Consider the following 25905-nt stretch of genomic DNA (forward strand, 5'->3'; position numbering starts at 1 on the left):
CTGTACATCTGCACTACACTGGTATACTGGGTGTTACAAAAAGGTACGGCCAAACTTTCAGGAAACATTCCTCACACACAAAGAAAGAAAATATGTTATGTGGGCATGTGTCCGGAAACGCTTACTTTCCATGACAGAGCTCATTTTATTACTTCTCTTCAAATCACATTAATCATGGAATGGAAACACACAGCTACAGAATATACCTGCGTGACTTCAAACACCTTGTTACAGGAAATGTTCAAAATGTCCTCCGTTAGCGAGGATACATGCATCCACCCTCCATCGTATGGAATCCCTGATGCACTGATGGAGTCCTGGAGAATGGCGTATTGTATCACAGCCGTCCACAATACGAGCACGAAGAGTCTCATTGTTTGGTACCGGGGTTGCGTAGACAAGAGCTTTCAAATGCCCCCATAAATAAAAGTCAAGAGGGTTGAAGTCCAGAGAGCGTGGAGGCCATGGAATTGGTCCGCCTCTACCAATCCATTGGTCACCGAATCTGTTGTTGAGAAACGTACGAACACTTCGACTGAAATGTGCAGGAGCTCCATCGTGCATGAACCACGTGATGTACTTGTAAAGACACATGTTCTAGCAGCACAGGTAGTGTATCCCGTATGAAATCATGCTAACGTGCTCCATTGAGCGTAGGTGGAAGAACATGGGGCCCAATCGAGACATCACCAACAATGCCTGCCCAAACGTTCACAGAAAATCTGTGTCGATGGCATGATTGCACAATCGCGTGCGGATTCTCATCAGCCCGCAAATGTTAATTGTGAAAATTTACAATTTGATCACGTTGGAATGAAGCCTCATCCGTAAAGAGAACATTTGCACTGAAATGAGGATTGACACATTGTCGGATGAACCATTCGTAGAAGTGTACCAGTGGAGGCCAATCAGCTGCTGATAGTGGCTGCACACGCTGTACACGGTACGGAAACAACTGGTCCTCCCATAGCACTCTCCATACAGTGACGTGGTCAACGTTACCTTGTACAGCAGCAACTTCTCTGACGCTGACATTATGGTTATCGTCAACTGCATGAAGAATTTCCTCATCCATTGCAGGTGTCCTCATCGTTCTGGGTCTTCCCCAGTCGCGAGTCATAGGCTGGAATGTTCCGTGCTCCCTAAGACGCTGATCAATTGCTTCGAACGTCTTCCTGTCGGGACACCTTCGTTCTGGAAATCTGTCTCGATACAAATGTACCGCGCCACGGCTATTGCCCCGTGCTAATCCATACACCAAATGGGCATCTGCCAACTCCGCATTTGTAAACATTGCACTGACTGCAAGTTCGTGATAAACACTAACCTGTTGATGCTACGTACTGATGTGCTTGATGCTGGTACTTAAGAGCAAAGAGTCGCATGTCAACACAAGCACCGAAGTCAACATTACCTTCCTTCAATTGGGCCAACTGGCGGTGAATCGAGGAAGTACAGTACATACTGACGAAACTAAAATGAGCTGTAACATGGAAATTAAGTGCTTCCGGACACATGTCCACATAACATCTTTTCTTTATTTGTGTGCGAGGAATGTTTCCTGAAAGTTTGGCCATATCTTTTTGTAACACCCTGTATACAGGGCCGGCGCAAGGCACGTGCGAAACGTGCGGCCGCACGGGGCGGCACTTTCCGAGGGGCGGCAAATCTGCCACTCCCCCACTCCCCCCTCCTCCTTTTCTACTGGACAAACTCAACATTCATACCCAAGAGGGGGTTCGAAACCAAACCTCGGAGGGAGCGGCTTCGGGAACTGTGGCAAGGCGCCTCGACTACCTGCCGACCGCCCCTGTTGAACAAGGGGAGGGAGGAGGACTAATTTCTTCCTCGCCACTGTGGCAGCACCGTCGCGTGTTTACGCCGGAGGAACAGAGAGGGGGAAGCAGTCTGGCGTAGACGTTAGTATTCTTATGAGTGGAGTGCCGCCAGCCTGTTACACGCCGTGCATTTACTCACCACTAATTTGCAGAAGACGAAATCTAATTTGGAAATTCGAATGCAATGTTCGATACTGCGGTTACATGTTAAGCCTGAAGCAATTTTGATGAGCCCTTCAGTGGCAGTTTCCGAGTGTTTTATTCTTCCCGCATTATGGAAAAAAAGTGGTTGAACATTAACACAGTCAAACATGTCCAACACCTACAATGGCTAGAAGTATTCCGAATGGGTAAACACGCTGCGAGTAATTACAAGGGATAAAGATATTGCTAATAAGCTTGGCGTAAGTAGGGTTTCGACTTATTTTTGAAAATTTTTGCTATCCGTTTCTGAGTGATAGTCGGACATTTTGGTTTTTCAGCCACGAAACACCTGTCTCCGCCTGCACGAACAACAATTAAACTCTGACCGGCACTTTTGTTTGACAATACTACTCGCACACTATCACTTTGCAAACGTGTGAATCCATGTTTCATCTTAGTAAATTACTGGTCACTTTGATTCTGATGAAAACCTAGGCAGTATGGTCTTTTAGCAACAATGTCCTCTCGTCTGCACTAAACAATACGTTAATTTTGACACCTTCTAAAACTAAAATCCATAGACAGAACATTGCTTCTAAGGGTTTCCTTACTATCTTTGAAGCTCATTTCTGTTTGAAAAAAGTTCTGCAGTTTTCGCAAATTTCGTATTTCTTTCTATTGTTCGTAACGCCATAGAAATTGCTGTCAGATAATACATTTATCCATATCATCGGTCACATAGTTATTGTGAGCTTCTTGCTTCTTCTTCTTCTTCTTGGGCGGTAGTTTAACCGTAACCTCACTGTACCTCGTCACGTGACCTAGTTCCTGGCACTGCCGCGTCACCACTTCGCCTTTCCAGGCAATAGGTGTTGTTGCGTTCTCTACAACGAAAACTACAGAATTCGTTTCGGTAGTTGGCCGAGGGAGTCAAGATTGGTCATTAGCACTTTCATTGCGTTAAGTAAGAAAAATCGCGATTGATTACTGACATTTCCTACAGATTTGTTTACATAAAATTCCACAAACGTTTAAAAAAAAATTGGGGGGGGGGGGGCAATTTAGCAGCTCACACGGGGCGGCACTTGGGCTTGCGCCGGCCCTGGGTGTATAAGAACATTTGCGAAAAGCTGTCTCGCCGGTTTCTTTGATATTCACTTCCATGATGGCCCGAGGCACAAATTTTCATTGCTGCAGTAATGCTGTCCGGCTACAATGACGCCCATTTCTTCATAAAATCTGGAAGCTCCTGGAGAGAAGCGCCACCACAAAATCACGCTCCTTGGTTTCAGCATTCTAGTTTCTAAAATGGACGTTGAGACTATTAGAGTCTTTAAGAATGTTACCGAATCCACTACCAAACTGATGTTCGTCATAACAATTTACTTTCAAGAAATTTTGCAATAATGAAGTTCTCAACAGGTTTCCATGAACTGTTTTGTAGCCTAAATTGGCCAAGGAGACAGATCTAACTCACTTACAGGCGTTCAAATTAGGTGCGTTGGTAAGAGATTCCTATCATGTGACACACGTACTGTCTCTCATGCCGTGTGCGACACACCAGACTTGTTTTCTGGTTGAGGGTTCGGTGGACTTGTCTTCTTGTCGTCATACACTTGCGGTTCCAATTCGAAACTCAATTTCAAAAAAATGGTTGAAATGGCTCTGAGCACTATGGGACTCAACTGCTGAGGTCATTAGTCCCCTAGAACTTAGAACTAGTTAAACCTAACTAACCTAAGGACATTACAAACATCCATGCCCGAGGCAGGATTCGAACCTGCGACCGTAGCGGTCTTGCGGTTCCAGACTGCAGCGCCTTTAACCGCACGGCCACTTCGACCGGCGAAAGTCAATTTCTTTCAGCTGCTAATACAGTAGGTTTTTTTTTTAGTAGCACTATGGAACTTAACATCTATGGTCATCAGCTCCCTAGAACTTAGAACTACTTAAACCTAACTAACCTAAGGACATCACACAACACCCAGTCATCACGAGGCAGAGAAAATCCCTGACCCCGCCAGGAATTGAACCCGGGAAAGAGTAGTTGTGCAGGATCAAATGTCATTATAGATCCGTTCCTTACACCGCGCTGTTGCAAACCGACGTTGCACCATGATACAAACACAAATTTGGACACAGCGAACATCTAAAGCAGAAAACGTTTGTGGCCAGTCGGGGGGTTGAACGCGGCTCGCCTGCTTGATTGTCTAACACCGTGTCTACTTTTTTTTTATCTCATTTTGTTCCTTGGAATCGTATGAGGCCACCATTTTCTTCAAGTCACAGCGAGGGAGACGACAATTTGCTCTTTATCCATTGTTTGTAGGTGTCTTGCAAAATCTAGTGCCCCCATACGTAGATATAAGGCAAATAACTATCATGAAACACAAACATTCAAGAAATTACTATATCAAACTTGAAACACATATACTCAAGAAAGCTACTAGATTTCATGCCAAAATTTAACAAACAGTTTTATCTGAACCTCAAGCCAAAGAATGTGCTTAATGAAAATGATGATAACAGGGATCCGAAGTCTTGGGGCAGGTCACAACTATGTGCATTAAGTGTCTGTTACTTATGTCCTGATTCTAGTTTTACATTAGTTACAAACTACATTACAGTTAAAAGACGCCATTACCTTTAACCTTAGATTAATAATAATAATACAAGTACTCAAAGAGTAAACACAAAATATAGCGAGATCAACAGAGTAACTCATTTTAATTATGTAGGGGATGTGCTGGGACCGACAGGAAGGGAGAAAGTCACGCAGAACACCAGGTTACTAAAGATTAAGAGAGCCTTACACAAAATGCGGGCATCTACAACTAAAAATGTCTGTCCACTTCCTTCAAAATTCGTCAATAAAATACTGTAATCAAACCTGAGGTGTTATACGCCTGCGAGACACTGACGCTACACACCAAGGGTGACCTAGAGAAGATGCTCACAGAGGAAAGAAAAATTATCAGGAACATTATTGGACCAAAACTCACAGACAATGGATACAGGAGACACCACAGAGAAGCTGGCCACGTCGTCAGGCTCTCACAGACCAGACGCACCAACAGAATACTCAGATAGAAACAGAGGCTCAAAACCACTACACCTTGGATGGCACAAGTCAAAACTGATCTGGAAGAAGCACAGTTTAATTCAGCGGACATCACAGACAAAAGCGTCTGTAGACACAAAATACACAATTGGGAAGTAATGTCAGAGAAGACAGCACCTACAACCGAAAGATCAAAGTGGACCGAAGAAAGGAAGAGGGCCTTTAGCCAACGAATGAAAAAAGTACTGAAAGAACAGGAGGAGCAAATAGTCATACATGCTTCGCGTGGTCAGATAAAGGTCTGTGAGGTGTGTAATAATAAGAATGATAAATATTAAACTATATTAACAGGAAATATGGGATGTTAAAAAAATCACAGCTATGAGACTGGTGGTTTCCCTACAAATTTGATTTTCACAAATATCTGTTTTTCCCTAAACTTTGTATCCGTGCTTTGGGCCCTTCTGGTTCTCAGTGCCTGAATTATTGTCATATTTTACGCCAGTAAGTGAAAGAACCAGAGACCACCTTTAAAGTTGACTGCAGCATCACGCATAGTAAACTCGTAATATTGAATAGCTGCAGTTCTTAATAACAAGTATTGAATCTTAGGGGGGTGTGGGTTTTGAAAGGGCACAAACTAAAATGTAAACAACAACCGCAAAATGAAAGAAATAGTAACTCATGGGAAACGTAGGAGGACACAAGCGGGAAAAGAGGAGTAAGCAACACAGAATTTCTAAAAGGGAAAACACTACACAAGTAACGAAAAAATAACAAATGTTGGGATCGATAACCAGAAGTGAGCTGTATAGGTCAATTCTAATTGTCGATTCCATTATCGCTTTTTTGCAGTAGTATAGGAAGCGGTACCATATAGGTAAATCCTAAAGATATTAGGGGCCCACGCCTAGTGAAAATGGCGTAATAAAGGAACGTGAAGTCGACATTTTGAGCGGTACCACACATGAAAATTCTGAAAGAATGCACTGTAGGATCATGCAGTGGTTCGTTATACGATACCTGTTTTGGTGCTACTTTCTATATTACTGTTGTTGCTGTAGGTGTGTGCTGTGATTCTTGAGAATTGCCATGTATGGTATCACTCTAATTGTTGATTCCGTGTTCCGTTTTATTTCATGATTTTTATTGGCTGATAATTATTTCTTCAAAAATTTAACTTTTTCGTATCACTCGCTATTCTTCTGGCAGAACGAGAAACATAAGTAACGTTGGAATAGGCAACTAGGCTTGACCTTCGGTATACAGAGACAAAAAGTAAATAAATTATCCTAAAAGAAATAACAACAAACAATGAAAAATCACGAATAAGAACGAACCGTGGTATGAAGAACTAGAGTTGACCTATATAACTGTCCTCTTAATTGATGCCTAATATCACTTTCGGCAATCGTGGCACATTCGGAAAGAAACAGCGATATATTTGTGAGAAGCAAGATTATATGAACCGGTAATTGCAGACAGTCTCACATGCAGAAATTTCACGTCTTAAGTATCTGACCAACCCTGCCTTCGGAAATGGTGCCATATTCGGAAAAAAGTAGTCCTATATATTTGTGAGAAATAAAATTATAAATACAATTGCTACTTGATTCACGAGCAGCAACTTAACCGTTGAACTTAGGTTCCTGCCTAACAACAACCTGAGAAATCGCGATATATTTTTGTAATAAACAGCATCGTTTACGTCAGTTACGGATACAACCACAGATAAAATTTAATAACAGCCACTTCCATCCTTCGCATCGTAAACTCATTGCGTCCTTCGATCGGGAACCGGACAGTAGATTTGACTAAAAATAGAACTTAATGCCTGAAATTAATCTAAAATGCGTTAGAAAGTCTTATAAAACATATTATGTCATACGACAGGGCCAGGAAAACGTGAGTTTCACGGCAGCACGACGATGTGCTAAACCTGTCGAATGTTATCTACACGAGTGAATTCAGTAAGCAATTGGCATGGGCATCTTTGCAGGACCGTGTATAATTTGTAGTATTCCGATCTTACTCCAATTAAAAAATTTGTGAAGTTAATGGTTCTCCAACACAAGATGCTTTAGACAGACCGTGATAAACAGACTGGATGACCGATTTGCAAAATTAAATCACCTCGAATATAACTGCTGTGTTGAAGATCTTCATACCCATTCAACATACGTGATGTGAGAATTAATGTTATGCATCCTCAAAAGGTGCAATCGGTTTAACGCCTGTGTTATGGCTGCCAAGGATAGGCGGAAATCACATGCTGGTAAATGACTTACCAGAGACCGCCACCGTTGCGCGTGCCCCTATTTCACGATTTCTTAAGGTTCTGCTGAATGTGGACAGGACCATTCACGTTGCTCGCCATTCGACTCGAATCAAACTGTTGCTAAGAAACGACACGGGACGTCGAAGAGACCCCTGTATTGTTGAAAACTGCGTCACGTCGCGATTGCTGTTGTTTACTGCAAGACGGTATGTGGACAATTATCGCCGTGTAATTAACGGAACTGTACACCGATAATAACAGGAGCGTAAATGGGCTGTGGTGTCCGGGGCAGCCGGCCGGAGTGGCCGAGCGGTTCTAGGCGTTACAGTCTGGAACCGCGCGACCACTACGGTCGCAGGTTCAAATCCTTCCTCGGAAATGGAGGTGTGTGATGTCCTTCGGTTAGTTAGGCTTAAGTGGTTCTAAGTTCTAGGGGACTGATGACCTCAGCAGTTAAGTCCCATAGTGCTCAGAGCCATTTGAACCATCTGTCCGGGGCAATTCCGCCGAGAAAAACATCTTCACAGCCTTACTTCCGGCGGTACCTCATCTAATACACCGAAGAGCCAAGGAAACTGGTACACCTGCCAAATATCGTGCAGGTCCCCGCGAGCGTGCAAAAGTCCCGCAATACGACGTGGCATAGACTCTACTAATGTCTGAAGTAGTGCTAGAGGAAACTGACATCAGGAATCCTGCAGGGCTGTCCATAAATCCGTAACAGTACGAGGGGGTGAAGATCTCTTCTGAACAGCACGTTGCAAGACATCACAGAAACGTTTAATAATATTCATGTCTGGAGACTTTGGTGGCCAGCGGAAGTGTTTAAAGTCGGAAGAGTGTTCCTGAAGCCACTCTGTAGCAATTCTGGACGGGTGGGGTGTCGCATTGTCCTGCTGGAATTGGCGAAGTCCGTCAGAGTGCTCAATGGACATGAATGGATGCAGGTGATCAGGCAGGACGCTTACGTACGTGTCACCTGCCAGAGTTGTATCTAGACGTATCAGAGGTCCCATATCACTCCAACTGCACACGCCCCATACCATTACAGAGCCTCCACCAGCTTGAACAGTCCCCTGTTGACATGCAGGATCTATGGATTCATGAGGTTGTCTCCATACCCATACACGTCCATTCACTCGATACAGTACAAGTGTACTCTATATTAAGCTGCTGGAGCAAGAGCCGAAATCGAACTCCAGAAGTGGGACTTGCCCCATTCTGGTGATCAAAGGAGTCATCGAAGAAGGAGGCATAGGATGGGCGGCCACGCATAGCAGACAAATGCCACAGGTATCTGCTGAGGAGAAAGTTATGGTGGTAGGACAGTGGTAGTTCAGCAGCTTCAGCACACAGACTCGCAACTGGGCAGGGCAGGGCCTAAATCCTCGCACAAACGAATAAATTGGCTGACATCGAAATAAGTGACCAAGGAATAGAAAAGCAACTGGAATCACTAAACAGAGGAAAGTCTACTGGACCTGACGGGATACCAATTCGATTCTACTCAGAGTACGCGAAAGAACTTGCCCCCCTTCTAACAGCCGTGTACCGCAAGTCTCTAGAGGAACGGAAGGTTCCAAATGATTGGAAAAGAGCACAGGTAGTCCCAGTCTTCAAGAAGGGTCGTCGAGCAGATGCGCAAAACTATAGACGTATATCTCTGACGTCGATCTGTTGTAGATTTTTAGAACACGTTTTTTGCTCGCGTATCATGTCGTTTCTGGAAACCCAGAATCTAGTCTGTAGGAATCAACATGGACTCGGGAAACAGCGATCGTGTGAGACCCAACTCGCTTTGTTTGTTCATGAGACCCAGAAAATATTAGATACAGGCTCCGAGGTAGATGCTATTTTTCTTGACTTCCGGAAGGCGCTCGATACAGCTCCGCACTGTCGCCTGATAAACAAAGTAAGAGCCTACGGAATATCAGACCAGCTGTGTGGCTGGATTGAAGAGTTTTTAGCAAACAGAACACAGCATGTTGTTCTCGATGAAGAGACGTCTACAGACGTTAAAGTAACTTCTGGCGTGCCACAGCGGAGTGTTATGGGACCATTGCTTTCCACAATGTATATAAATGACCCAGTAGATAGTGTCGGAAGCTCCATGCTGCTTTTCGCGGATGATGCTGTAGTATACAGAGAAGTTGCAGCATTAGAAAATTGCAGCGAAATGCAGGAAGATCTGCAGCGGATAGGCACTCGGTGCAGGGAGGGGCAACTGACCCTTAACATAGACAAATGTAATGTTTTGCGAAAACATAGAAAGAAGGATCCATTATTGTATGATTATACGATAGCGGAACAAACACTGGTAGGAGTTACTTCTGTAAAATATCTGGAAGTATGCGTGCAGAACGATTTGAAGTGGAATGATCATATAAAATTAATTGTTGGTAAGGTGGGTACCAGGTTGAGATTCATTGGGAGAGTCCTTAGAAAATGTAGTCCATCAACAAAGGAGGTGGCTTACAAAATACTCGTTCGACCTATACTTGAGTATTGCTCATCAGTGTGGGATCCGTACCAGATCGGGTTGACGGAGGAGGTACCGAAGATCCAAAGAAGAGCGGCGCGTTTCGTCACAGGGTTATTTGGTAAGCGTGATAGCGCTACGGAGATGTTTAGCAAACTCGAGGGGCAGACTCTGCAAGACAGGCGCTCTGCATCGCGGTGTAGCTTGCTGTCCAGGTTTCGAGAGGGTGCGTTTCTGGAAGAGGTATCGAATATATTGCTTCCCCCTATTTATACCTCCCGAGGAGATCACGAATGTGAAATCAGAGAGATTGGAGCGCGCACGGAGGCTTTCCGGCAGTCGTTCTTCCCGCGAGCCATACGCGACTGGAACGGGAAAGGGACGTAATGACAGTGGCACGTAAAGCGCCCACCGCCACACACCGTTGGGTGGCTTGCGGAGTATAAATGTAGATGTAGATGTGTAAAAGATGACCATGGCCAAACGCACTCCACGATTGTGAGTAGTATTGAGAGGACATTAAGAAGGACGGACCTGCAGATGCACAAACAAAACACGCATAGTCTAGTTTTGAGCGGATAGGGGACCAGTCCAAAGGGGGGAGGGTGGTTCAATCTGCTCCCCAGGAAATACCACTGAGGACACGAAGGACGTTGGGGGAGTGGATACAGTGGGCTGCCAGGTAAGACATGTGGGAGGACCAAGAAAGTGTCCTATCGAGAATGAGTCCCATTCATTTCGTAGTTTCAACGAACGGAAGATCAACAGGCCCAAGATGTAAAGACAGTGAAAGAAACCAACTGCGCCTCCAGAAATTCATACAAACGGTTTTGTATGTGGAAAAACGAAAGCCATTGTCGATGCTCCATGAGTAAAGACGATCGAGACAGCGCTGAAGACACCGCTCAATGAGACAGGTCCGTGGAGAAATCCAATAAATGGCAAAATCTTCAACGAAAAGAAAGCCGGAGATGCCAATATAGAATTAAGGGGAGTAGGACGTCAAACGGGCCGACTTGGAGCAGGAGAGGCATCACAGAACATTTTAATTTCTAGTTTACAAATAAATTCATAAGACTTTGTCAGCACCACCAGGAAGGATTCAGGATTCACACTCATTGCAGTGGAAGTTCGAAAACATAACAAAATAATTTTTTTACGTGTGAAATTTCATCATTTTTTACACCTACTAATGGCTGCGTTTGTTGCTATAGGTACACTTTTCTTCATAAGTGAGAGAGATTCTTCGATGGATTTTCCACAGCATACATACCATACTTACAGATGTAAGAAACTCTAGTATTTATTAAATTTATGAAAAAACGAATGAGCCGTTGTATTTTAAACATCATGTTTAGAAAAAACACAAATTTTATAGTTAATTACCTCAATTTTTACCATAGTTTTTAATAGATTTGGAAAACTGTAGAGTTTCATACACCTTTAAGTATTGTTTGCATGCTGTGCAAAATTCATCGAAGAATCTCCCTTACTTATGACGAAAAGTGTACCTATAGCAACAAATGCTGCCATTAGTAAGTGAAAAAAAATGATGAAATTTCACATGTAAAAAAAATTATTTCGTTATGTTTTAGAACTTCCACTGCTAAGAGTGTGAATCCTGAATCATTCCTGGTCATGCTGACAAAGTTTTATAAATTTATTTGTAGAAGTATAGACAGTGGAAATTGAAATGTCCTGTGGTGCCTCTCCTGCTCCAAGTCGGGCCGTTTGGCGTCCTACCCCCCTTAACGGTGTTAGCAAAGAGGACGACGGTCAGGATGGAACCCTGAGACACATCTATTTGCTGGATAAAGATGTCTGACAAAGCAGAACCCCTCGCTATCAGTATTTTTTAATAGGTGCAGATATCTAAACAGTGATGTTTTATGGTGGTTTTTCGGAGTTTTGGAAACAGTTTTCAGCAGCATAAAACGACTGATGACATTCATCAAAAAAAGACTTTATTCCATACTGGCTTAGTCATATTTGTGTCACTGAACTATTGTTCCTATAAACATGACATGTAATTCGAAATTTGTGTCGAACAGTATTGCAATGTAGTGCTTAGGTACATCTGGCTATTGAAAAGACACTGCCGGAAAATAATGCAACACCAAAAAATAATTAATGTGCAGTAATGAAATTTCGCGAATACATTTGTCTTCATAACATATGTAAGTGATTTGCAAGCTCACATGGTAATGTAAGTTTTTTTTTGTGGCTTTAGGGCGCACGACTACAGTGGTCACTAGCGCCCAGACTAAGTTATGAATGCACTGCGAGGCACAATGTTAAAACAGCAGCTAAAAAGGACAACACCATAAAAGGCACATTAACAGGCAAGGGGTTAAAAGGAAACGCATAATCAAATGTCCTTGGACAGGTTTGTCAAGTGGATAAAACGAAGAACGCGAGCAGCTGCTCCTGGTTCATCCGCTAGAATGTCATCCAGAGTACATGGCAGGCCAACATCAACGCGGAGTCTATTAAAATTCGGACAGGACATTAAAATGTGGCGTACCGTCAGCACTTGCCCACACGGGCAGAACGGCGCCGGCGCAGCCGTCAACAGATGGCGGTGGCTGAACCGGCAGTGTCCAATGCGTAACCGGGCCAAAACGACCTCCCCCCGCCGAGAAGGGCGTGAAGAGGTCGTCCGAGCCGCGGGGAGAGGCATCGAGGCCCGAAGTTCGTTTTCAGTAAGTGTAGACCAATCGGCACGCCACAGCGATAAAATGCGCTGACAAATGACCCTGCTAAAATCAGATGAAGGCACACAACAAGAAGCTGTCCGAGGCTGGAGGACCGCAGCCTTCGCCGCGGCATCTGCAACTTCGTTCCCAGTGATACCGACATGGCCAGGAACGCACATAAAGGTAACCGGAGAACCGTCGTCCGCCAGCTGCTGAAGAGAGCGTCGGATCCGTTGCACGAAGGGTGAACTGGATACGGATCACTGAGGCTCTGGATGACGCTCAGGGAATCAGAGCAGATGACGTAAGCAGAATGTCGGCACCGGCATATGTAAAGAACAGACTGGTAGAGGGCAAATAGTTCAACTGTGAAGACCGAACAATGGCCACGGAGCTGGTATTTGAAACTGTGTGCCCCGACAATAAAAGAACACCCGACACCGTCATTGGTCTTAGAGCCATCAGTATCAATGAAGATCGTATTAATGAACTGCGAACGAAGTTCGACAAAGCGTGAGTGGTATACCGAAGCTGGGGTAATGTAAGTGCGAGATGAGCCATTGCAAATGTGAAATGCTAGTACATTAACAACCAGTATATGCGCCAGAATATTGTATGCAAAAATGCACATTTACATGCAGTATTTTGCGCAGGTGCTGGATGTCAGAATGTGAGGTAGAGTTCTATCCATGCCTGTTGCACTTTGTCGGTCAGTACAGGGACAGTTAATGCTATTTGCAGGTAACGCTGAAGTTGTTGTCCGATGGTGTCATTAGAAACTGATCTGGTGATTGAGCAGGCCAAAGCAACATGTAGACGACCACCTTGGTTTACAACAATGGTATGTTGGCGAGCGTTATCCTGTTGGAAAACATCTCCTGCAATGCTGTTCAAGAATGGCAGTACAACAGGTCGAATCACCAGACTGGCATGCAGATTTGTAGTCAAGAGTGCGTGAGATAACCACGAAAGTGTTCCTGCTGTCGTACGAAATCGCACCCAAGATCATTACCCCAGGTACAGGTCCAGTGTGTGTACCACCTAAATGGCTTGGTTGCAGGCCTCAACTGGCTCCCTTCTGTCCAACACACGGCCGTCACTTGCACCGAGTCAGAACCGGCTTTCTTTGACAAACACAATATACCTCCACTCCGGCCTCCAATGAGCTCTCGGTTGACAGCACTGAAGTTGAAAATGGCGGTGGTTCGGGGTCAGTGGAATAAACTATACAGCGCGTCTGGCTTGGACCTGTCCTGAAAGTAACCTACGGAAGTACGAGCACGTAGCAACCATGAAGATTAATAGTAAACGTGGATGGGAAAGAGGTTAAAAAAAAAAGAGATAAATGGCTCTGAGCACTATGGGACTTAACATCTGAGGTCATCGGTCCCCTAGAACTTAGAATTACTCAAACCTAACTAACCTAAGGACATACACACATCCATGCCCGAGGCAGGATTCGAACCTGCGACCGTAGCTGTCGCGCGGTTCCAGACTGAAGCGCCTAAAACCGCTCGGCCACTCCGGCCGGCTTACATTCTCGTCACCAACGCAATTAGCAGTCATGTACAGTGCCTATATTCCTGCCAAGTATTTCTGCAGTATCGTAGAAGGAACATCCAGCTTCTCAAAGCCCAATCACACGAACTCGTTCAAATACAGTGAGGTGTTGATAATGGCATCTTTGTTGCCTTAAGGGGGGTAGGACGCCAAACGGGCCGACTTGGAGCAGGAGAGGCACCAGAGGACATTTTAATTTCCAGTGTCTATACTTTTACAAATAAATTCATAAAATTTTGTCAGCATGACCAGGAAGGATTCAGGATTCACACTCGTAGCAGTGGAAGTTCGAAAACATAACGAAGTAATTTTTTTTACATGTGAAATTTCATCATTTTTTTCACTTACTAATGGCAGCATTTGATGCTATAGGTACACTTTTCTTCATAAGTAAGAGCGATGGTTCGATGAATTTTGCACAGCATACAAAACATACTTAAAGGTGTATGAAACTCTAGAATTTTCCAAATCTATTAAAAACTATGGTAAAAACTGAGTTAATTAACTACAAAATTTGTGTTTTTTCGAAACATGAAGTATAAAATACAACAGATCATTCGTTTCTTCATAAATTAAATAAATTCTAGAGTTTTATACACCTGTAAGTATGGTATGTATGCTGTGAAAAATTCATCGAAGAATCTCTCCAACTTATGAAGAAAAGTGTACCTATAACAACAAATGCAGCCATTAGTAAGTGAAAAAAATGATGAAATTTCACACGTAAAAAAATTATTTCGTTATGTTTTCGAACTTCCACTGCAATGAGTGTAAATCCTGAATCCTTCCTGGTGATGCTGACAAAGTCTTATGAATTTATTTGTAAAAGTATAGACACTGGAAATTAAAATGTCCTGTGATGCCTCTCCTGCTCCAAGTCGGCCCGTTTGACGTCCTGCCCCACTTAAAGGCAGCCTTGACTAACATCAACTCATCGCGTCCAGTCTCAAACGTTACAAACGCTCACGACCGTTACAGCTCGTATTTAAAGGAAAGCTAATTTGCGGTCTCACTGTGGCGTTATTATCGCCACTCTTAGGCGACTGGCAAGAAATTGGAATACGTGTCATTTTTCAAATACAGAAACTCGCCTGTCAACAATCGTTTGTGTCACACATTTCCCCCTTGGTTGCGATTTCTTTCCGTCAGTGTGTTTAGCGATTTGAAGTTTGTGATACAGAAATTCTGTAATTTCGGTCATGTACTGATTGATTACGCAGACTTGAGTAAAGAGGAGTAGCTGTACTGAACAGAAAATGATAGTTTATGACTGGCTGATGTAGGTATGATCACCACAAAAATTCTGTTGCAATATTATTACTGATTTATACACTACTGGCCATTAAAATTGTTACACCAAGAAGAAATGCAAATGATAAACGGGTATTCATTGGACAAATATATTATACTACAACTGACATGTGATTACATTTTCACGCAATTTGGGTGCATAGATTCTGAGAAATCAGTACCCAGAACAACCACCTCTGGCCGTAATAACGGCCTCGATACGCCTGGGCACTGAGTCAAACAGAGCTTGGATAGCGTGTACAGGTACAGCTGCCCATGCAGCTTCAACGCGATACCACAGTTCATCAAGAGTAGTGGTGACGAGCCAGTTGCTCGACCACTATTGACCAGACGTTTTCACTTGGTGAGAGATCTGGAGAATGTGCTGGCCAGGGCAGCAGTGGAACATTTTCTGTATCCAGAAAGGCCCGTACAGGACCTGCAACATGCGGTCGTGCATTATCCTGCTGAAATGTAGCGTTTCGCAGGGATCGAATGAAGGGTAGAGCCACGGATCGTAACACATCTGAAATGTAACGTCCACTATTGAAAGTGCCGTCAATGCGAACAAGAGGTGACCGGGACGTGTAACCAATGGCACCCCATACCATCACGCCGGGTGATACGCCAGAATGGCAATGACGAATACACGCTTCCAATGTGCGTTCACCGCAATGTCGCCAAACACGAATGCGACCATCATGATGCTGTAAACAGAACCTGGATTCATCCGAAAAAATGACGTTTTGCCATTCGTGCACCCAGGTTCGTCGTCGAATACACCATCGCAGTCGCTCCTGTCTGTGATGCAGCGTCAAGGGTAACCGCAGCCACGGTCTCCGAGCTTATAGTCCGTGCTGGTGCAAACGTCGTCGAACTGTTCGGGCAGATGGTTGTTTCCTTGCAAACGTCCCCATCTGTTGACTCAGCATCGAGACGTTGCTGCACGATCCGTTGCAGCCTTGCGAATAAGATGCCTGTCATCTCGACTGCTAGTGATACGAGGCCGCTGGGATGCAGCACGGAGTTCCGTATTACCCTCCTGAACCCACCGATTTCATATTCTGCTAACAGTCATTGGATCTCGACCAACGCGAGCAGCAATGTCGCGATACGATAAACCGCAGTCGCGATAGGCTACAATTCGACCTTTATCAAAGTCGGAAACGTGATGGTACGCATTTCTCCTTTTTACACGAAGCATCACAACAACGTTTCACCAGGCAACGCCGGTCAACTGCTGTTTGTGTATGAGAAATCGGTTGGAAACTTTCCTCATGTCAGCACGTTGCATGTGTCGCCACCGGCGCCAATCTTGTGTGAATGCTCTGTAAAGCTAATCATTTTCATATCACTGCATCTTCTTCCTGTCGGCTAAATTTCGTGTCTGTAACACGTCATCTTCGTGGTGTAGCAATTTTAATGGCCAGTAGTGTATTAGTGGATTAAATTGATAAAAACGTCTCACTTCCGTTCTCAAATGCTGCCGTTTAAGGTTAATTAGTTCCTGTTACAAATTTTCCCTTTCTCAGTACGACGACGATCGTGTTTAGTGATCCTGGCGTTAGTCGTATTAAATGATCCTGACAGACTGCTCAAAATCTGCGTTGATTCTGGTACTGCCTCCTGGGTTGTCTTAGTTGAGCAGAAAACGAGTATATGATGTTTACGTATGAAGACAGGAACTTTGTGATTTGGAATGCATACACATATATGGTGTGGAGACGTTTCGCCCCACGGTGACTGTTGTAGCACAAAGACACAATAGTGTGGGTATTTCACATTGACCTACATGACACAAATGGTCGAATATCAAACGAAGTTCACTCACCGAAGGCGGCGAAGTTCACGCACCGAGGCGTCGCACACCCGTCTCCTCAAAAGTGGTTGGGGCCCACTGAGCATCTGGGACAGTTGCCGCAACCCTGTTTCAAACAATTATTCCTTGAAAAGTAAACTAGATTTAACAATTGCAGAAAGTTGGATAACGGCGAATGTTCTTCGACTATACTTTCAAGATTACGTATTCGTACCTGAAAGACCGCTCCTTCTTATGCCGTCTCATTCTTTTCCGCGATTTCGATTTTCTTGCCGGTTCTTCACGTGCCCTGCCACGTTTGCTGTAAATACGGGAGCACTTAAGCTTTCTGATAACCTGCAGTTTAGAATTATTAAGATGGAGTTGTTCTAGGTTCACCAGGTCACACGAGAGATCACGATTGTGATCAACAAATATTGCAGAGGGACGGTTTGCATTGTGTTGTAACTGTGAGCTAGAGGCGCGATATGCACTTATTACCGAGATATCAACTCTGCTGTATATGTATTGAAAGATTCCATTGGGTTTTCAGCAGAGATCGGGAGTATCTGAATGCCTGTTGGGGATGGTTGTATGGTTCAGTGAAAAACTGCTGAGAAAAAGCGGTCACTAAATCAAAATGACCAAACAGAGCAGGCAGAGCAGGCAGAATTCGTAGGCCAATAATTTTCACGATATAATCTATAACCACACCATTGCAACCACACATTAACATATAGAGCCTCAGAAAGGATCGCCAAACATAAGGCAACTACTATTTATTATATTATGGCGTGAAACTACGTAACTGATGGAAACCTGCGTTATATTTGTGAGTTCAAACTTGCAACAGAGGAATCCGAATTTTTTTTTTTTTAATTGGAGTCGAAACTAATCTTACATCTTGAAAAGGGGTCGGGGGTGAGGGAGCAAAATTAATATTGAGAAATACAAACACACCCACACACACACACACACACACACACACACACACACACACACACACACACACACACACACACACACACACATGCGAGCGTGTGTACGTGATCGCACGTGCGAGCTTGCGCGCTCGTATACGCTGTCAAAAATAAACACATGTAACTCTTACGCAACCTGCTAACGAATAATTTGCATTTATTGCACATAGTGCCAGGACTGACTAAACGCATTCTAGAGAAAACGCTTCACGGAACTATTGCACCAGTTCAGCGGTACTAAACGTACAAGGCAGTTAGCACCATTAACATGTTTGCAAGTTACGACCATTAACTTGTCAGACACTAAATTAGCTACGAAAAACTGACGAGAAAATTAAAAACATCCGCAGCTAGTTTGTCATCCATTCCAAGCCACTGAAAACCGAAAGAAACAGCATTTCAGTACCGTAGGTATTTTACCTGTGGGTGATTGTGAAGGATATGAATGTCGCATAAGCTGCAGAAACTGCGAGCATCCTCAAAGAACGCAAACATCACACATTTTCCCAACTCCCTATGAGCACATCGCCGCTGATCACGATTCAGTTACAGAAGTTGAGTATCTCTTACCTTTTCGCCGAAAAACATTCTGCTGGTCGCTGGAAACCCAAAATAAAAGCTTCTCTTGTAGAACTCTTGTATAGAATACTTGAAGCTTCAGATTCGCCTCGTATGTAACTGTCGAAGACAGAGCAAACAACCCAAATGTCGCGAAGGCACAGCTGCTCGTATACATACGCCGTTCAAAGAACAATTATTCGTCGCGGGAAAATGCTCCGAGAGTAAATAATACGTGGCGGGAAAAACAATCTCGTAGCGGACGCGACTGAAAGTTGCGCATCAGTCGTACAGAATTCTCACGCAAACTAAAAACAAAATTTATTAACTGAAGTAATGTATTGTTTTGTAAATAGCAACGTCGATTGTCCTAGCTCTCTGTCACCTGTATCTTTACAGAAATAATCCCCGCAAATTTTTCCAGCCAGTGATATGACACTATTTATAAAGGTCAAATATTCGACATTCGAACTTGCGGCACTCAGCGCTGTAGCCTGAAGTTTTTCGCAGACAGTTTGTCATACAGATAGCCAAACATGCTGGCAAAAGAATAGTGAATATTACCTTTTCTTTCTGCGTTACAGATCTGCGTATAAAAGAAATAAACTTCTGTTTGTTTATTCGCATAAAAATCAATATTTACACGTGATTCGTGTGGATCTGGAACATTCGTGATTTATTCCTATTGGGTATATGGTTTTCAAAAGTAGTCTCACGGCAAAGGGTTTTTATCGGTAATCAGGAAATGTGTCAAAGACAAAAGAGAACACTCAGCAGTCCACATCATTCACAATTGACATTTGTTTACCAAGTGGGATCTCAATAAGTTTAAATGATAACGCAGTGAACGTCTTACTAAGGGCTCACATTAATTTCTTGTTTACAATGTACAGAGTACGTGCTGTGTTGTAGTTAGCCAACATCAACGAGAACGAGAAATATCCCACCTCTACGGGAACTGTGCTTATACAAAGTCCGATCAAAAAGGTTACGTTTGAAGGCGTTACTGCAGAACATATGCAACGTAGCGCAACTCCGATGCAGGTATGTAAGATCCAACATGTAGGCGAGGGACTGGTGTGATCATGGGCGTACACAGCGATGGGAAGGGGGGGGGGGGGGGGCAGCTGCTCCCCCCTAGAAGATATTCGAACTCGTTCGCGCAGATCCGGGAGTAATTGTTTCGTCTTCGGCACGTTACTATCGAGAGGGAAGTTTATATAAATAATAAATTTAGCGATAAGCAATCCGCTCTGCTATTCGCAGGCATGTTACGTCGCCAAGGAACAGCGTATTCACTAATAGGCAGTAAGGGATTATGACTATGTGAAGTTTCTAACGGACAACATCGTTTCTCCTACCATATTTAAATGTAAAATGCTTTTCTCCTCCTAAGCTATTAATTTTTTAGTTACAGCTGACGCTAACTGTAGATTAATAGCAGTTGACGTGCAGGTTATGACAAGCAATAGATGGCGAGACATTTAGTGCAAGTGATGGTGTACAAGCCATTTTAATAAGGAAATATTATCGAGCATCATACGTCCATTGCTCAAGCCACAAACTCAACCTTGTGGTGAACGATGCAGACGCAGTGCCGGGAATTAGGAATACTGTTGCCACTGTGAAAGACACTATAAACGTTTTTAGAGAATCGAGTACACGTCAGAAATACGCTCCCAATTTAACAAGAATGTGTGAGACGAGATGGTCTGAAAAATATAAATCCATCAGACTATTTTCTCAAAATTTCCCAGAGGTTATGAGAGCTCTAGAAAAATTGTCTACTGAGGGGAATTATGCAACGAGGAAATCTGCGTATCAGTTGCATTCAGCCGTTACCAAACCAGTGCTCATCTTATCTTTACAAAAAATAGCCAAATACTCAGCAGTTTAGGAACTAGTAGCTAATGTCCTGCAGTCTAAATCTGTAGATATGATCGCGGTGAGGGAACACATCAGAGGAATCCTTGACGTGCTCAGTAATGATCGAAAGGAAGCAGACAGGCTAACTAGCGAATTACTTGCAAAAGCACAAGTTGTAGCAGAGGACCTGGAAATAGAAATTACTGTTCCACATTTTGCTTGCAAGCAAAAATTCAGAAACAATCCACCATCCCAAAATGACAACGAATACTAGCGACGTTCGCTGGTAATACCATACATCGAATCATTCATGTCATCATTAAATATACGATTTTCACCAGAAAATACACCAGCTTTTGCTCTAAATAAGCTACATCTCTTGAATATGAGCAATTCTAGTGTAACAGACTTCCTTAAAAGTGCAGAATTGTTGAAAACATTTTATGGATTGGTTGATATTGCCGGACAACTGGAACTATGGTACAATTTGTGGAGGAAAAAGAATATAACTGAAGCAAAATTAAAGGATATGGAAGTCGTTGACCTGTTTAACGAGACCAAAATTTTTTTCCCTATCATGAAAAAAGCACTAAAAATTTTGAGCACTATTTCATGCACAATAGCGACTGTGGAACGATCCTTCAGCACACTTCGAAGAGTGAAGACGTGGCTCAGAAGCACTATGGGAGGAGAGAGAAAGGCTCACAGGGTTGTGTCTGATGAGCGCACACCACAGTTATGTAAAAGAAGACTGCGACATGTTGGAGAAGAAAGTAACTGAGAAATTTGCGGCAAATCCTACAAGATTATTACTGAATTAAAGAATTGTATTTTTAAACAAGTGCATTCTTATATTTAAAATGTTTATTGAAAGCAGTTTTTCACTGCTTTACTGTTTTATTTAATAAGAAGTGCTGTATGTTGTCTCGAGTCCTTGTTTCCTGAGACTAGTATGACCTGCCCCCCCTCCCCAGAGTTCAGTTCTTGGGTACGCCCTTGGGTGTGATATTTGTGTCTTTCCGATGCGCGTGTAGTAAATGCTGTAACGTGAACTAGGACGACATAATCACCAAATGCTTCCAAATAGGAACAATGTGCTGTTTTCTTTTCTTCGTTACCGAAGGACAATCAACGGTAGACATCGATCGGTGAATGACAAATATCAATGGCGTAGCACGTCTATCGAAAACTAATGTTGTGGAATGGTGCAACAAGTTCCGTGCTGGTCGCAATTCGACACAAGATACCGGTCGATCTGTGAGTCCGGACTCATTTTAAGGAACAGGGCGTCCCCTTCGTTGGGGAATGGTAACTGCGCATCGCAGGGGGTGTATAGGATTTATCTTCTATGGCTGTTCTACAGTGGCAGGCAGAGAGAGCAGTGCACATGCCATTTTCAGAAACGAAATATTATCGATCCTCACAATTTCTTTGCTCAAGCCACAGACTCAACCTTGTGGGAAAAGATGCAAACGCTGTGCCAGAAATTACGAAAATTGTTGTCATTGTAAACGACGCTACAAACTCTTTTTAGAAAATCGACTACACGCTGAAAATATACTTCCAATTTATCACGAATGTGTGAGACGAGATGGTCTGAAAGATATAAAACCATCAGACTATTTTCTCAACATTTCCCAGATGCTGCGAGAGCTCTAGAGAAATTGTCTACAGACAGAAATTAAGCAACGAGAATATCTGGGTATCAGTAGCATTCAGGCGTAACAAAACCAGTCCTCATCTTACCATTACATACAACAGCCAAGTACTCAGCAGTTACGAAACTACTAGTTCAGTCAATATTGCAGCTCCTGTGTTATTCTGAATTACGATGCAATGATCCTTCAGACATGCACTGCAGCAACTACAGACGTTATGAAATACGTAAAATGTATTCACATTTGTGAATATGGGTAACTATCAGCTGTATAATGGAATGATGACCATGAAAATTTGTGACGGACCGGTCCCCTTACTTTTTTTTAATTTTCCGTTGTGTTTGGTCGTTGCTGACGTCACATGACATCTGGTCAAGTTCGTTTGGTGATCCTTCTACACACTTTTTTGTTACAGAGGCCAGGCAGCTCTCTGACCAAATACGCTGAGCTACTATGCCGGCTGTAGCATTTGCCTATCTGTGCGCGACTCACAGCCAGACCAAAACTTCCATATGTCACCAACCATGTGTCTACGACCTGTACTCGTACATCCATTACGTATAGTCCCGTACAGGGAAGACATTTTACTTGCAAGGTGCTTGTCCAGAATCAGCGGACAACGACAGTGCAGCGCCTGTGTTATTCAGAATAGGCGGAGAGATATCGTCAGATGTAGACGTAACTTCGAGTGTACCCTAGGGAAATGTGTTCGGACCCTTGCTGCTCATGTTGTGTATTAATGACCTTGCATACAATATTAATAGTAATGCGGAGCTTTTTGCAGATGATGCAGTTTTGTATAACAAAGTATTATCTGAAAGAAGCTGCATGAATATTCAGTCAGATATTGATAAGATTTGAATGTGGAGCAGAGATTGGCAACCTGCTTTAAATGTTCATAGATGTAAAATCGTGCACCTCACAAAAGAAAGCAAAAAGTAGTATCCTATGACTGTAATATCAGTGAGTCACTGTTGGAATCGGCCAACTCATACAAATACCTGGGTGTAACACTTTGTAGGGACACGAACTGGAATGATCACATAGACTCAGTCGTGGGTAAGGCAGATGGTAGACTTCAGTTTATTGGCAGAATACTAGGGAAGCGCAATTAGTCTATGAAGGAGATTGTTTACATATCACTCGTGCGACCGGTCTGCAAATATTGCCCGTGTGTGTGGGACTCGTTCCAAACAGGTCTAAGCGGGGATATGGAACGTATATGGAAGAAGGGCAGCACGAAAGATCACCGGTTTGTTTAACCATGGGAGAGAGTCACAGAGATACTAAAGGAGCTAAACTGGAAGACTCTAGAAGACAGACGTAAACTATCCCGAGAATGTCTATTTTAATCTTCAAAAACCGGCTTTAAATGATGACTCTAAGAATAAACTACAGTCCCCTACGCTTCGCTGACAAAGGAATCGGGAACATAAGACTAGAGTAATTACTGCAGACACAGACGCATTTAAACAATCATTCTACCCGCACTCCATACGTAAATGGAACAGGAAGAAACGCTAATAGCTCGTACAATTGGACATACCCTCTGCCATGCACTTCACCGTGGTTTACAGAGTATAAATGTAGATGTATGGGGTGACAATTATTGAACTGTATGAAAAAAACGTAAATTAGTTGCAAACTACGGCGTGCACAAACTTTATTGAACATGTAAAATGATTTACGCTATGACATGTTCGATATGCCTGCCATGATTGGCGATGGTGTGGCGCAGACGAATAGCGAAAATTCTGCATGACCCGCTGAAGTGTCAGAACATCGATGCTGTCGATGACCTGCTGAATGGCTGTGGTTTTGGAGTTATTGCTGTACACCTTGCCTTTAATATAGCCCCACAAAAAGGGCATGTTTTGAGATCCGGAGAATATGGAGGTACTGGATACTGGCCAGGCAAAAGTTGAAGAGGAGACAGTTGAAATTTGGACAACAACGTAGTTGATATTTTACGGTTTCCAACATGAAATATTCCAAAACATTTTTAACAGATTTCAATGCTTTGTTTTCCAGAATTAATTGACATACTGAGTTTTGCTAATCATGGCAGATAAATTTAGATAAGAGGATTTCCTGACATAGTGGCGTTCGAAATACTCGTTGAAATTGCTGGGTAAAGCGTGTTGTGTGGCCGATTGCAGGCTATATTGCTCACAACATTGCCGGTGATGTATCTCTCGTGTGTGGGACGCTTAATCGACTCCTCGCTGAGGAAACATCTTGTTGTGTTAGATTAACAGCGTGAGAGGTCACGTATAAGTGATGCTCACTGTTATAAATTACGTATAACCGAAATGAAATACATCATTAAGCAATGCCGACTATGGCATCTGACCTATGGCGCACAGTATAATCTGAATGCAAAATGAATCACATGTCAGCAGCTCGTCTTCAAGCGATCGCTACCAGAAACCAAGGAAATGTGGCAGCACTGTACTGGTATTAAGGATACTAACTGGAGTGGCACAAAGGCGATAAGGCACGCCATCCTTATTTTACGATACGTAAGCAGAAAAAACAATTTCGAAAGGCATTTCGGTCCCTGAATTACGCAGCTATGACTTAAAAAGCCAATTAGCGTTCTGTCGTAAACAGATGATAAACTCTCGCTTCCGAGTCCACCTGTCAGCTACCAGCAATGACATCATATCTAAGTCAAAGTCGCTATTCACAAGGGAAATTCCCCGTCACATCCCCCCCCCCCCAGATTTAGTGGTAAGAGAGCACACAGGACAGCCAGTCAAAAACTGGACACACACGGAGTTTGAAAACGGGAAGAAAATGTACTGAACTGTGAAAACAAAAGAAGCGAAATAGAAACAGTGGATGGTTTGCCAGTGTAACGACAAGTGCCGCCACGACTATCACGAACGAAGGAGCAGAGATGGCCGCGAGAGGACGTCAGCCAATAGAGCGCTGACGAACGCATCTCTGGGACGACACCGAGACAGCAGCGGCCTCTGTACGGAGAGAATGTAAGCGCCGCGCCGCCTAGCCACGGCAGAGTGGAAGACGAGCCGCGATAACAAACGCTACAGCAGTGACTTATGAACTGTATTGTTTTTGCTTGCATTGAAATTGTACAAGGTGTTACAAAAAGGTACGGCCAAACTTTCATGAAACATTCCTCACACACAAATAAAGAAAAGATGTTATGTGGACATGTGTCCGGAAACGCTTAATTTCCATGTTAGAGCTCATTTTAGTTTCGTCAGTATGTACTGTACTTCCTCGTTTCGACGCCAGTTGTCCCAACTGAAGGAAGGTAATGTTGACTTCGGTGCTTGTGTTGACATCCGACTCATTGCTCTACAGTACCAGCCTCAAGCACATCAGTACGTAGCATCAACAGATTAGTGTTCATCACGAAGGAGGTTTTGCAGTCAGTGCAATGTTTACAAATGCGGAGTTGGCAGATGCCCATTTGATGTATGGATTAGCACGGGGCAACAGCCGTGGCGCGGTTCGTTTGTATCGAGACAGATTTCCAGAACGAAGGTATCCCGACAGGAAGACGTTCGAAGCAACTGATCGGTGTCTTAGGGAGCACGGAACATTCCAGCCTATGACTCGCGACTGGGGAAGACCTAGAACGCCGACACCTGCAATGGACGAGGCAATTCTGCGTGCAGTTGACGATAACCCTAATGTCAGCGTCAGAGAAGTTGCTGCTGTACAAGG

This window comes from Schistocerca serialis, chromosome 12 (genome assembly GCF_023864345.2).
Source record: "Schistocerca serialis cubense isolate TAMUIC-IGC-003099 chromosome 12, iqSchSeri2.2, whole genome shotgun sequence".
In the NCBI taxonomy this organism is placed as follows: domain Eukaryota; kingdom Metazoa; phylum Arthropoda; class Insecta; order Orthoptera; family Acrididae; genus Schistocerca; species Schistocerca serialis.